Source organism: Gorilla gorilla, chromosome 1 (assembly GCF_029281585.2).
Source record: "Gorilla gorilla gorilla isolate KB3781 chromosome 1, NHGRI_mGorGor1-v2.1_pri, whole genome shotgun sequence".
Taxonomy (NCBI): Eukaryota; Metazoa; Chordata; class Mammalia; order Primates; family Hominidae; genus Gorilla; species Gorilla gorilla.
In genome coordinates this window covers 236,723,940-236,738,135 of record NC_073224.2, presented here as the reverse complement: position 1 = coordinate 236,738,135, position 14,196 = coordinate 236,723,940, and the positions used below count along the sequence as shown (strand labels likewise).

Genomic DNA, 14,196 nt, shown 5'->3' with positions numbered 1-14,196 from the left:
CTAAGGCCACCCCGGCCAGAGCACATTGCATTCCCGCCAACAGATGGTGGCCTGTATGATGACGGGGACTCTCTTGCATACTGGCCTTTTATAATTAAAAGAAAGAAGTAATAGGTAGAGAGAGAGAGAGGGAGAAGGCAGGGGAAAAAAAGCTTGCAGCATGCTTTTAAAATGTCATCGCACCACTGCACTCCAGCCTGGGTGACAGAGTGAGACTTTGTCAAAAAAAAAAAAAAAGTTCTCTTTGACTTGACCTAAACTAATGTTTTCTTAATAGCCCACTCTCTCCTATCCTCTCGGTCCACCCGACTTAGCTGGGCAAAAATAACCTTGCGGTAGGACAGCCGTCTGCTGTTAGAAAGTATCGCAGCTCCTCCCGTGTCTGCCCCGTGCACATGTGCCAAGGTGCTGCCTTGAATGAAGGACACAGCGGAGAAGGATGTAGGCTCTGAGCCTGCTAGGGTGCCTGAGAGACTCACAGGGCTACCTGTGGGGCAGTTGGAAGATGCCCAGAAACGTCAGGGAGCCACCAGCATGGGGCAGAGGGTCTCTTCTGGAGTTGGTGGCATCAGAATCAGGTGTAGAGTACATAGGAATTGTTGGCGCCGTGCAGAGATGGGGAAGGAGGTGCGGGTGGAAGGGCCCAATGCCTGCGCCCCTGGGGCCCTCACTGGAGGCTGAGCATCCACTGGACTCTTGTAGCCTGCTTTGTAGACTGATCAGTAGTCTGTGACATGACGATGTTTGAGTAGAGTAGACCATTTTCTGCTTCATATATCCTACAACGTGCTGGGATCAGGAGGCAGTGGTGGGTCCATGGCATCTGCCCCAGCCCGACGCCCTTGTGTCTCCAGGGGGTCATGACCCATGGCCTGACCCGGCTTGGTCAGCCCGGCCTGGCCGTCTCTTCCCAGGTTCACGCCCAGCCCTGGCCCCTCTCTGCCCCCTTGCCAGGAAATTTGAGCCCTCCTTAACATTTCTCAATATTGTGGTTTTGTTTTGTTCTTTCTCATTCACTTGTCTTTTAATTTTTGGCTTCTGTTTTTTATGGGCACCTATTTGTGTGTGTTCTAAAAATTGAATTGTGCTTCTGTTCTTATTGATGGCAGCTCACCATCACTGTGTAAGCAGGCAGGATGTGGAGGTCTACCTAGGAGAACTCACTTGCCTCCGCTTTTCACCGACGCAGGCCCGGTGGAGATGCTCCAGCGGAAGCCAGGACTTGTCTCCTGGTGGAGTCCACTGGTTTCATTCATCAAAAGTTTGTTGGGCTCTCTGCACACACGTTGTAAAGAGCACTGCAGGCAGTGCACAGGCAGGGCCGTGGGAGCTGTGGGCATGGCTCCTGCCAGGGTGGAGTTGCACCCTCCATGGGGAGTCATGGTGCATGTGCACAGCTGCAGAGAGAGGCTGCAGGGCAGGAGAACCTCAGGAACCCCGTAGTCTCCGCTTGCCCTGACTATATGAAGAACACGCTCCATTTGGGTATCAGTGAAACTGCACACCAGGGGGGAACATTCAAATCGTGAACTCCAGCATCATCCAGCATAAAAGCTCCGAGCGATGGGCCACTTTGCGCCTTGCTGCCAGCCCTCCGCTGGGATCGTGCTGCAGTGTCCTTTGAAGAAAAGGCCTGGGATTTGCAGAGCCTGGAAAAGGCTAAATTTCCAGCTAGATGAAAAAAAAAAAAATTGCCATTTTATGAGAACCTTTGGGCAGTCCAGAAGAAAAACACCAAGATGAAAAGCCCTATTTTGAGAGCTCCCTTGCCTTCAAGCAGGGGTCGCTGGCAGTGGAAACCGGCCGGGGATCGGGCTGATGGCAGAGTGAGGTTCAGGCTGGGAGAGGGCATGTGGACAGGTCCCTCCCTGCAGATCCACGTCTGCCTCCCACTCGCAGATGCCCTTGTGCCCAGCGCACCATAGGCTCACTTGGTCAAACATCAGGGGCATGGCAGGGCCAACAGATAAATGGGTTTTCCCGCAAATGTACTAGTCATTGATGGGCAGCTGTTTTTCCCTCTGTGGCCGTGTAGCCATGCTCAGGCCATGTGCAGGATGAGGAATTCCTGAAGAACTGTCTGCACCCAGGGCAGAGACTACGGGGTTCTGAGGTTCCCCCGCCCCGCGGCCTCTCTTGGCGGCTGTGCGTGTTCAGTTGCCTTCATTGAAACCCAAGCATCCGTCCTCGGCTGCCACCGACACAGGTCAAGGCCACCCAGGAGGAGACACTGTGGGGCCCTGCCCAGTTCTCACGGGTATCGCATTTTGGCAGGACATGGACCCAGGCAGGACTGGGAACGATGGCCCTCAAGTCCAGGTTGGTTCCCATGTGTGGCCTTCAGGAGCTAAAATCATCAGCTTTCAAATCAAACAGGTTTCATCTGAGCTACTGAGACATCACGGGCTGTCAGTAAAGGCCATGAGGGCCCCCTAGGGGCAGCAAAGGCCGTGGGAAGATGCAGGAAAGAGTGAGTGGGAAGGCAGGGGTGTGGCGGGAAGGCAGGGGTGCGGCTGGAGGGCGGGGTGGGGCTTGCAAGCTTTCCCGCCTAGTGTCTCAGCCCCTTGAAAGTGAGCTGTGAATAGGCATCACTCCACTTTTAGGGATGCAGGACAGTAGAGACTGTGTGTTGGTGGCATGTTTCAGAAACGAGACTTCTCCACGTTGGTGGGGAGGGGTCTGCCCTGCTCATGGGCCCTGGGAGCGGAATGGCCGACGGCCGGTCTCTGCTCACCCAGGCTCGCTCCGCCGCACGGAGGATTCCCCAGTTTCCTCGAAGGGCACTTGCCTACCGAGGTCCCTGCGGCTGTGACTTCCCTGTCATGCTGCTTCCTGAGAATCCAGAACAGATTCAGGTCAGTGCGTTTCGAGGCAGCTAAGTACAACTGCAGCGTCCGTCCTTAAACTTGAGTGCAGAGCCAGGGTCGCCATCAGCCGCTCGCAGCAGCTGACTGGTGTGAACTGATGGGGTGGACATAACCTGGCTTCTCAGGTGGGGCTTTGCAGGGCTGGCTTGCTCCAGGCTCCCTCCAGGCCACCGTTGGCTTGCAGACCAGGAGCCCCTAACAAGGTCTGTACCTTGTTTTGAATTTTGGACTGAACTGTCTGGGATTCTTGGACGTTCTCAAGCTAACTCAGTTGCATGAATTTAGAGGCAAAAGGGTGGGGATAATTTTTCCCTTGGATTTGTCAGTTCCAAGATGTATAACTTTAGTATTCCAGAAAATAGATTTATACCAGATCGGGAATTTCTCTATTTCTCTCTCTCTCTTTGCTCTCTCTCTGTCTCTCCTCTTTCTCTCTCTTTCTCTCTCTCTCTCTCTCTCTCTCTCACACACACACACACACACACACACACACACACACACACACACACACACACTCAGTAAGAGTTCAGGCCAGTTACAAAGGTCAAGGACACAGTCCATGCAAGGCCTCACCCTGGTACGAATCACAAGTTCAGGTGCCCAAGGCCACCCTCAGTTTGTTGATTCTGGAAGGACTCCCAGAACTCCTTGAAAGCTAATACACTCACAGTTGTGGTTTCTGTATTAGTCCATTCTTGAATTGCTGTGAAGAAATACCTGAGACTGGGTAATTTATGAAGAAAAGAGGTGTAATTGGCTCCTGGGTCCACAGGCTGTACAGGGGCATGGTGGCACCTGCTCGGCTGCTGGGGAGGCCTCAGGAAGCCTCCAGTCGTGGCAGAAGCCAGAGGGGGAGCCAGCCTGCCTGGGTGGGAACAACATCTTCATAAATCAGTTCCTTACCGGGAAAGGATACAGATTAAGATTGGCCGAAGGAGGGGAGGCAGGGGGCCGAGTCCAGGAAAAGTGCCCCAAGCAGAGCTCTTGCTGTCCCTTTCCTGCGGGACTGGGACTTGTGACTCTCCTGCATCAGTGTGGTAGCACGAGCGAGGGCCAGCCTCAAGCCACAGTGTCCAGGTTCTCACTGGGGCTCCATTACACGGGCATGGCTGATTGAGTGACCACCCAAGTGGTCAGTCCCCGTCCTTCGGCCGATTGCCACCGCGTGGTCCCCATCTCCCACCCTCCATGACACCGTTGGTCTTTCTGGCATGGCCACCCCCACCCTGAGACCATCATGGTGGCTCTCCTCCACCCTAAGTCACATCACTGGACTCTCCCATGTGACCCAAGGCCCTGGGCGAACAATGACTCCTATCAGGCAGGACATCGTGGAGGTCACCTCCCAGTGGCTGAGGATAAAGGTCAGGCCTCTTTGGGGCAGGATTCAATTCTTACCGCAGACCTTCCTCCCCCCACACACAAGTGAGCTACGGAGAAAAGGGAATAGAATATCTCTCTGGTGGGTCTGGAATGCCCGTTTTTGGAGGCTGGTTGGAACTTTCTTATCTCCTTTTATTTCTGATTTCTGTTGAAATCCCCGGAACTAATGCCTATTGTATGAACCTGATTACAAAGAGAGAGATTTTACAGAGCATTTTTCCTCTCAGGAAAAAGGAGGCACCCTGCTTTTTTCTCAGTGAGAGAGAAATGTTCTTTGAATAATTTTTTAATTTATTAAAAAATTTTTGATCCTACTGCTAAGGGGATGCAACCTTCCTGCAGAGAGGCATGCAGATAACGTTGTCTTAATATTTGCATTTCTGCAGAGCATGGGCTGTTGCAGCCCCGGGGGTGTGTACCGTGGTGATTTGTAAAGTGACTTCTACCCTGTCACTGGGGTGAGGAAAATGGGTCCCCAGGCTGTGAAGGGCCCATCCCTCCCCACGGCCATGGGAACCGGACTGAGGTTCCTTACTTGGCTGGACACAGTTTGACCCAGACTCTTCTCCAAACCAGAGGCCAGCCTTCCCACTTAGTAAAAAATTCGTTATCCTTCCCCTAGATGTTGTTATTAATTTCTTCCTGGGGTTTTAAAGAAGTCAGTGCATTTTACGGCCAGTGGAGTGTTGATGGTTCGGTGCACATAGCACCTGTGTCTGTGAGTGGAGTGTTGATGGTTCGGTGCACATAGCACCTGCGTCTGAGGTGATCAGCACCCTCGGGGCAGAGCGTTGCATCCAAACGGGGATTTTCGGCATGATGTTCCCAGTGGGGCTTTTCCTAGCAATGGCTTTTTAAACTCTGTTGTGAGGAAGCCCAGCATCAGCGACATCCAACTCCCTGGAACGGCAGGGCTGCCACTGAGCTTGTGTGGTCCAGGCCTGGAGTGTCCAATTCTCTCTCAAGCTGGGCACTGGGTCCCCGAGAGTCTCCCAAGGATGATGGAGAAGCAGGATGCGCGGGCTCAGAAGCAATGCGGCACCCCAGCCCTGCATGCCCAGCCACCCCAACTTCTAGGCAGCTGCAGGCTCCCACCTGCGCAGAGAATAGGCTGTTCACCTGCAACGGCGGCTGGCGCCTGGGGAGGCGGGCGTTCTGGGAGAGGAGGAGCCCCTGGCTGCGTGGCTGTGCCATGGGTGGTGTCATGGACCTGCTGGTGGCCGAGCCCCTCTGAGGGCTGCGTGTTTTGAGGGGACCCTGGCTTGGGCCTGGCATGGACCCTCTTGCGCAGATCATCTCGTGATTCTCCTGGCAACCCTGTGAGACGGACGGGTTCTTTCATTGCCCACTGTTGGCACCTGGGGAGATGGAGGAGCACAGAGGGGACACACCTTGCTCAGGATCACACAGCAAGGAGGTGGCAAGGTCGAGTTGGACCTGGACTCCCCACCTTCACGGCCATGTGGGTCTCTGCAGGGCACCCTTCCTGGAGGAGGACCGGTGCAGACCCCTGTTGAGTAGGGGACGGCCACCTGGAGAGCCACCCTTGGCCGCTTTAGGTAGGTGCCAGCGCAGGTGTCTGCAGTCCCGACGCCAGGGGGCAGGATGAGACAGGGGAACGAAGTCGGTGCAGCAGGCGTGGCGGCCTCGCCGGTCTTTTCCTGGGACGCTCTCAGGATGGCTCTCAGAGGGTGCCCGGGCAGCAGGCAGGGCTCAGAATGCGGCTCCGTTGCTCACTAACGGCCTTCAGAGTCTTCTGAGCAGTCCAGGATGGGGGCAGCAGCTGCCTCTGTAGAGAATGTGAATCTTTCGCTTCTCAGGTATCCAACACCTTGGCAAGCACCAGGAAGTGAAATCACTGAATTAAGAATGTGTTTGTGAGAAGCGGCAGCTGCTTCCTGCTGGGGCTCAGGGAGGGAGTTGCGGGCTGGGCCGGGGTCCGCTGAGCTCCGTGTCCACTGCTGTCTGGTCTGGAAACAGCATGAATCCCGGTGACCGCCGCTCCCTCCCAGGCTGTCCCGGCAGGTTCTGAGCTAGTGAGGGGATTTCAGGGTGGTGGGTGCTGTGCTGAGGCTTTGCTCCCCCCCTGGGTTGAGTGTCTGCGGCCGCCCCCCGCATCCCCTGCTTTGCTAGTCTTTTCCTTCACGCAGCCTTTGCTGCCCAGGGGGACCCACCCCGGCTGTTCTCGGGAGCCCAGCCCCTCTGCAGAGTTCTTTAGGCTGCTCCTACCCAGAGGGACCTTCCCAGCAGGTGGGCCTAGCTTCAGATCTCCAAGTCTGTGGTGGCCTCCACCCACTGAGACCCAGGAGGCCCAGCGGGACTTGGGGTTCAGGCCAAGGTTCGTCTGGCTGCCTCCTTCCTCCTTCCAGGCACGTTGTCTAGAAATCACCTCATCTTTTACAGGTCACCAGTTAACCGTGTTGGAGGAAGCTCTGGGATGTACGGGTCTGAATGGCCCACAACAGTTCAGGCCCTGGACTGAGCCTGGAACCCGCCCCCAGGGCTGGGTCCTGGCCTCGCCCATCTGTCTCCCTTGAGGGGAGGGCTGGGTTCTTCTCTTGGCCTCAGTTCCCTCCCGTTTGCCATTCCAAATACTTTTTATTCCCACCTCCTTCCCCCAGCATCTCCTTTCTCTTCCTTTGTCTCCAGCCTTGTCTGTTGCTTTGCTTCTGGGCCTTGGCATCTGGGCGTGAACCCACCGCCTCCAGCCAGTGGGAAGAGTGGGCGCCACTGGCCGGGTTCATCTTGCTGTGGCGGCGTGTTTGGGGGACCTGGGGAGGGACTGATGGGTCCCCAGCGTTTCTGAGGATGTGTGCCTTGGAGCGCTCCCAAGAGGCCAGTCTTCGTTCAACGTGGGTGGTCCCCACAAATGCTGGGGATGGGGGGTTTCCAGCCGCCCTCTGGGCATGAACTTTGGGCCTTTATCCCAAGTCTTCGGGGCGAGGAAGGGGAGTGGGAATTAAACTGGTGCCGGCCGTTAGGTCCACCCAGCAGATCTACCCGGCAGGCACAGCACCGCGGTCCGGAGAGCGCCAGTGCCTGTCACCAGGAGCAGAGTGAACCCCTCGTGGGTGCCAGCTCCTCCTGCCCCTCCTGAGCCTGACGGGGCTACGGTTTTCAGCGGCTGCGACGCCACAGGACCTGTGAGGAGAGACTGCACCCTGAAGGTCTGGCGGCGAGTGGATCCTAAACAAAGTGAGGCCTAGGAGCGCCGTCCTGAAGGCCCTGCTCTCCCCAGGGCCAGCTGCTGGCCATGGGGTCAGACAGGTCACTGGGTCCTCATAGCCAGCGCAAACACAGATCCAGGCGTGGTTGTCCCGTGTCCAGGGAGCTGCTACCTTGTGCTGCTGGGACCTGGCATCGAGTGGGTACAGCCAAGCCCACAGGAATGGAGCCGTGGCTTCCAGGGTTGTGCAACCCTGGCCTGCCCTGGGCTGGCTGAGGGGCCCACCACCCTGGGCTGGCACTTGGGCTCCCCTCAAGCAGACCGCCTGTCTGCAGCCTCATCTCCTGAGAGCGGAGCCTCAGCCAGCCTAGGTGCAGGTCATCCTCACACGTGGCCACACCAAGGCCACCTCACAATCACAGCCATGCCACATGCTGAGCCCCTGAGATGTGCGGGCCACAGGCCAGCTGGCTGCTTCTGTTGTGTTTCTGCTGGAGCTGCATGAGGCTGAAGGAGAGGCCCGGGCAGAGAGAGGCTGAGCCTCTTGCTCTTGGAGGCAGACGTGGGTTTCGGTGCTGCCCCCCTCTGACACCCTGGTCGACATTTCTGTTCCTGCCTCAGGCCTCCTCCTTGAACCTGCCTCTGACCTCACCAGGAGTGGGTTTGTCTGGCGACCAGACCCTGGTGGCCTTCTGCTGAAGCCTCTGCAATCGTTCCGCACTGGGGGCTCGGTGACTGCAGGAGGACCCTGCTCTGTGGGAAGCAGCCTGGGGGCTACAGGAGGCAGTGAGAGGGTCACCCCATCTCTCTGGAGTTTGACACAATCTCCCATCTGGCCTCAACTGTACTGACCCCTGACCTCTGACCTTCAAGCCCCCAGGCCCAGTCGAACTGGTACCTTGAAAGGACACGGCCTGTTGGTGTCTGGGTGAGGCTGCTGGGTCGGTGTGGATGGAGGGTGGCTGGATGTGCTTTCTGGCGGTCCTCTGGACACAGGGGGTGCTGTAATCCCCTCCCCTTCCTGGAGACCTGGTGGGGACGCCTCCTCCCAGGGACCCCAGGCAGGCCAAGCCCAGGTCCACAGGTCGCCCTCTGTCTTCCAAGCATTTGAAAGACACTGACAAACGATAATACTTTTTTTTTCATTTAGGGAAAGGCCTGAAAGTAAAATTGTATCAACATTAGGTTTGGCTAATGTTGCCATTAGGCAAACCTAATGTTAATGAAGCCAGGAGGTTCTCGTTTTGGGCCTTGACTGGACAGGTTTGGGCTAGAAACCACTTGAAGTATTGATCATCCATCTGATCATCAAGTTTTTTTTTTTTTTTTTTTTTTTTGAGTTGGAGTCTCACTCTGTTGCTCACGCTGGAGTGCAGTGGCACGATCTCAGCTCCCTGCAACCTCCACCTCCCGGGTTCTCCTGCCTCAGCCTTCTAAGTAGCTGGGATTATAAGTGTGTGCCACCATGCCTGGCTAATTTTTTATATTTTCGGTTGAGATGGGGTTTCACCGTGTGGCCAGGCTGGTCTCAAACTCCTGACCTCAAGTGATCCGCCTGCCTCGGCCTCCCAAAGTGCTGGGATTACAGGCGTGAGCCGCCACTCCCAGCTTGTTCATCAAGTTTTTATTGAATGTCTATTATGTGCCGATATTGAGGTAGACTCTGGGAGTCACAGCGGTGAATGCAGCTGCCTGGATGCCTCGTGAGGGCTGGAGTCTCACTGGGGAGATGGACATGAACAGCAAACGCACAGCGAGGTTGGTCCCAGCACCTGAGATCACACTGAGGCTGAAGGAGGGGCTGGCAGTGCTGGGGCAAGGCCGCGGCTCTCAGCATCCTGATGTGAAACTGTCTCCGGCAGGAAAGCCAGGGGTCCGTGCGGGGATGCTGCAGGACACGAGAACCAGCCAAGACCTATGGCCCCTGCAGCCACCGAGGGCTCGAGAGCGCCCCTGTGGACTTGGCTGGGCCCTTCATGGTGACATCCAGGAATGCGGCTGAGCGTGGGTGTTGACCTCGCTGTTTGCTGGAATGTTTGGGTTCTTGGACCATGTCAGTGACTTCTGTGTCACCATGGCCTCGCTATCCCCAGGAAAACCTAACGTGCACCCTGCGCCTGTCCTCTGGGACTCCCGTCCTCCTCCTTTGTCTGACCCCTGAGAGGCTTACCGTTTCCCCAGGGCAGCCCCGGCTGTGGCCCTCGGCTCTGCTCCAGGCGGCCATGTCAGTGTCCTCCCTTGGCGCTCCCAACACCCTACCTGGCTCTGCGATGGCCACCCTGGACTCCTAAACACCCCAGAAAGGGAAGAGATTTAAGAGGAACCTTGACTCCTGCCATTCTGCGCAGTCGTGGGTCCCTCCTCCACCCGGGGCCCTCAAGGGGATTTCTGTCCACACCCCCAGCCAGCGACCCCTCCCAGTTCCTGCAGCTGGAGCGGCCCTCTCTCCTGAACATTCGGGCACCTGCGTCTGTCACCGCAGCCAGAGGGCTGGAGCGTCTTCGGTCAACTCGCCATCCCTGCCACGGCTGGAGGCTACGTGTCCCAGAACCTACCTTGCTGGGATGAGGGTTGGGGTGGCAGAGGCTGAACGCATGTGTGAGGTTTGGGGGAGGACAAGCAGAGCGGGGATGTGTGGGAGGTTCTGGTGTCCACCGTGAGGACGGTCACACCCCATAGCTTTGTTGATGTTGTGGCTGTAGCAGGCCCAGTGGCTCCGCTGAGCCTCCCTAGCACCAGTGCCCAGTGAAGTGTGGGGGGCTGGACATAGGTGGCCTCAGTTCCTGGGACTCCCCCAAAGCTCTGGTTTCCCCCCTGCTCCCAGGCTTCAGGTGGACGAGTTAGTGACCACCCCCACTCCAGACCTCCCTCCCCCAGCCACCCCCACAGTTGTAAAAACCTTCATTCTCATATGGAACCCCCTTTCCTGAAATCCGTAGTGACTAACTGCTTTCTTGAGTGAATCTGGACTGGGCCACATGATGATCGCTGCACAGAGCAGCTCAGCTCCTCAGTCTCAGCCTCCCTGACTTCACAGCAGGCTCTGGGCATCATCTCCATGTCATCCTAAGGCCACGGGCGGGGTTCCCACCAAACAGGAGAGCAGCTCTCCCGAGATGAAGCCTTCTGATAGCCCTAGAACCAAGAGGAACCGTGTGGGGTTGGGTGGGGTGTTTACTGTGCACTCCTGATGTTCCCTCCCAGTGAAGGACACCCACGTGGGACACTGTGGCCCCTGGCCCTCCCTCCCTCCCCTCAGTGGCAGAGAGAACTTCCTGGTGGGTGACAGCCCATGGTCCACCCTTGCCAGGTGGATTCAGGCAAAATACTCCAGGCTGTGTGCTGAAGGCATCCCATCTCTTCCTCGTCCCCTCTCGGCTGGATCGGGGTGGGGCAGCGGGTGGTGAGTGTGTCTGTCCTGCCAGTTCAGCCTCCAACTGGTCTGCTGTGGGGCAGGAGCCCACCTGGCTCTCCTGCAGAGCTGCATGGCCTGCCTTGCCTCACCCGTGACAACAGAGACTTTGGTTCTCCATCTGCAGACGCATGTGTCTTGTTTCTTATTCGGTCCAGAACTCGGGTGGGAAGAAGGGTGATGTTATTTGGGTCCCCTCAAGACCTTGACAACAGATAGTTTTTAAAATCGCATTTTAAAGCCGCCAACTTTCTCTCCTCCACTTTGGTATTTCCCTGATTTTTAAACAGAATGTCGGCTCTGGAGGCAGAAAGCTTGGGCTTGGATCTGGGCCCTGCCACGCAGTAGCTATGTGGCCAGGGAATGCATAGCTTCCGGATCTCCGATCCCTACAGTAAAGTACAGATAAAAATACTTTTCATGGATGTGTTTGAAATCGAATGAGGTAGTTAATGAATGAGTAAGCGCTCTGCGAACTCCAGAGCGGGGTGCGCGTTCTGATCTGTTTCATAGAATCTGACACGTGCCCTTTCCCACCCCAGCGTCTCTGAATTGGGATGCATCTGACAGCAAGTGTGGCATCCGGGCTGCAGTTGCCGTTGTCTGCTCACATGTGAATTAAAAAAACAGTCTCAGCATATGAAATCTCTAATTGCGTATGAACTTGGTGGTTATTCCTGGTGCCGTGTGGATGACTGCAGCCTCAACACCCCAGTCCACAAACCACGTACGGACCAACTGAGGAAGGAGTAGGGGTTCTTGTTGTTGCAGAAAACCCTCCCTCAACTTGTTCTAGAAGATACCAGCATTCACACTTGGAGTGGGCATCAGCAGCTTGGAAGACACAGCAGTGGGCCCCTCTTAGCAGGAGCGCCCTGTCTCATGGCTCCCGATGACGACCCAGAGGGTGATGCTGCATGGGGGCTCACAAACATCGGCACTGTGAGTCAGGGGTGCTCAGGTGAAGGGGGCTCTGATGGTGAGGACATTCAGAAATAACAGAGATTGGCTGGGTGTGGTGGCTCACACCTGTAATCCCAGCACTTCGGGAGGGAAGCTGAGGTGGGTGGATCACTGGAGGTCAGCCTGGCCAACATGGTGAAACCCCGTCTCTACTAAAAATACAAAAATTAGCTGGGCGTGGTGGCACGTGTCTGTAATCCCAGTTACTCGGGAGGCTGAGGCAGGAGAATTGCTTGAACCCAGGAGGCGGAGGTTGCAGTGAGCCGAGAGTGCGCCACTGCACTCCAGTCTGGGCAACAGAGCGAGACTCTTTGTCTCAAAAAAGAAAAAAAAAAATAACAGAGACTTATTTTACTTATGTTTTCCTCTTTTCTGTGTGTATAATGAGAGAAATTAGGATGCCAAAAAAAAGAAAAGAAAAGAAAAGAAAAACCAAGCCCTTCTAAGTCTATAAAAATTTTTTAAGTAATTTTTTTTTTTTAAGAGACAGGGTCTTGCTCTGTAGCCCAGGCTGGGGTGCAGCAGTGCAATCCCAGCTCACTGCAGCCTTCAGCTCCTGGGCTCAAATGATCCTCCCACGTTGGCCTCCCAAAGCATAACACATTTTAAAATAAAATTGTAGATAATAAGAAAGCATTGTGTTAAAGTTTAATTGGCAGCATTTTAAATTCTTCCTTACTGGTCCATTGGATAATGGTCTCTGCCTTTGATTTGATGAACTGAATGTTTCATTCTAGGCCGATGCGGTCAGATCTGAGTTCCAGTTTTAAGCTCAGCTCTGCAGGTAAACAGCGGCACAAACCTGATTGCATTGCCTGGTCCCTCTGAGCCTCGGTTCTCTTATCTGACAGCAGGGCTGTATCTATTCTAGCTCTCTGGGTTGCAGGTGATGAGGAGAAGCAACCCTAGTCGGCTGAAGCCAAAGAAAGGACTTCAGATCTCGTAACTGCAAATCCTGGGGTCTAGCCTCATAACTGCAAATCCTGGGGTCTAGAGTCCCTCTCTGGTTCTTGTCACCTCCTCGTGGGCTTCAGTCTCAAGTTCCAGATCGGGGCAAGACACGGCCGAAGCCCAGGGCCTGCATCCTCCCAGATTCCAGCCGCCTGGGAGTGTGTCTGTGGTCCCTGGTCTCTGACGAGGTCCCATGCCCTGCCATTGGTTCCAGGGGACTGCCGGAGCTGATGGGTCAGGCCTGCACTGGAGCTGGGTGGAGTCGGCTCCATCCTGAGGTTACCCCTCTGCCAGAGGGGCATGGGTGGTCCCCAGGGTAGGGAAAGTGTGTGCTGGGTACCCAGACATCGAAGCCTACTGTGCCTCCTTCTGTGACAAGGCATGTGTGATGTGTGGCTCCAGGATGGGCATGTACTCATAGAAGGGGCTCAACAGGTTGAATTCTCCTTTCCCTCCTCTCCTCTGGCTTATGGTCATCCACTCTTTGGAGCTAGCCAGGCCAAGTTGGAGGGTGCAAAGGTGAATGGGGACACTGGCATTCCAAAGGGGACCCGATATAGTTTGGCTGTGTCCCCACCCAAATCTTACCTTGAATTCCCACGTGTTGTGGGAGGGACCTGGTGGGAGGTGATTGAATCATGGGGCAGGTCTTTCCCGTGCTGTTCTCATGATAGTGAATAAGTCTCATGAGATCTGATGGTTTTATAAGGGGAGTTTCCCCACATAAGCTCTTTTTTTGCCCGCCGCCATCCATGTAAGATGTGACTTGCTCCTCCTTGCCTTCTGCCATGATTGTGAGGCCTCCCCAGCCACATGGAACTGTAAGTCCATTAAATCTCTTTCTTTAGTAAATTGCCCAGTTTCGGGTATGTCTTTATCAGCAGTGTGAAAATGGACTAATACAGGGCCGCTTTGCAAATACGATGGAGCCTCACATCCCACAGAGCCAGGCTCGGGCAGATCTCTGAGGCAGGCTTTCTTTGTGAAGAGCTGCCTTGTAAGGGAGCCACAGAAAACACCTGGATTACGTAGAAGTCTTTGCCTGGGCATGGGGAGTCAGCACGTAACCTCCTTATTTTTGGAATAAGCTCATGTGTTTCTGCTCATGGGGGACGAAAAACAACATGCAGAGGCGCTTCGCTGTGTTCACGCAGTAGAGTTCCCAGGAAACCCTGGAGCTAATTCCAGGTCAAATTCTCTTCCAAAACACTGGCTGCAAATGGCCCTGAATGCTGGAGTGATGGCAGGTCGTGACCAGACAGAGAAGACCAATAGCCCTCTCAGGTTAATAGCATAGGGGATTTATTTCCAGGATCACCACCCCCGGACTTGCCAGGCAGAGGGCTGTTCCCAGCGGTGCTGGAGGACAGGGTGCCTGAGGGCATCTCATTCTCCCAGCAGGACACCCCGGTTGCTTCCTTCCCACCTCCAGACCTTTATTGGCAATTCACCCG

At 55.4% G+C, this 14,196-nt stretch overlaps 1 long non-coding RNA gene across 1 annotated transcript; it reads left to right on the top strand.

The window, feature by feature from the left end:
* The first annotated feature begins 3,443 nt into the window (after positions 1-3,443).
* On the top strand, positions 3,444-12,424 carry LOC109025736 (uncharacterized). Its single transcript, XR_002004686.4, has 2 exons — positions 3,444-9,174; positions 9,279-12,424. It is a non-coding gene; the product is annotated as an uncharacterized lncRNA (long non-coding RNA).
* The last annotated feature ends 1,772 nt before the right edge of the window (positions 12,425-14,196 follow it).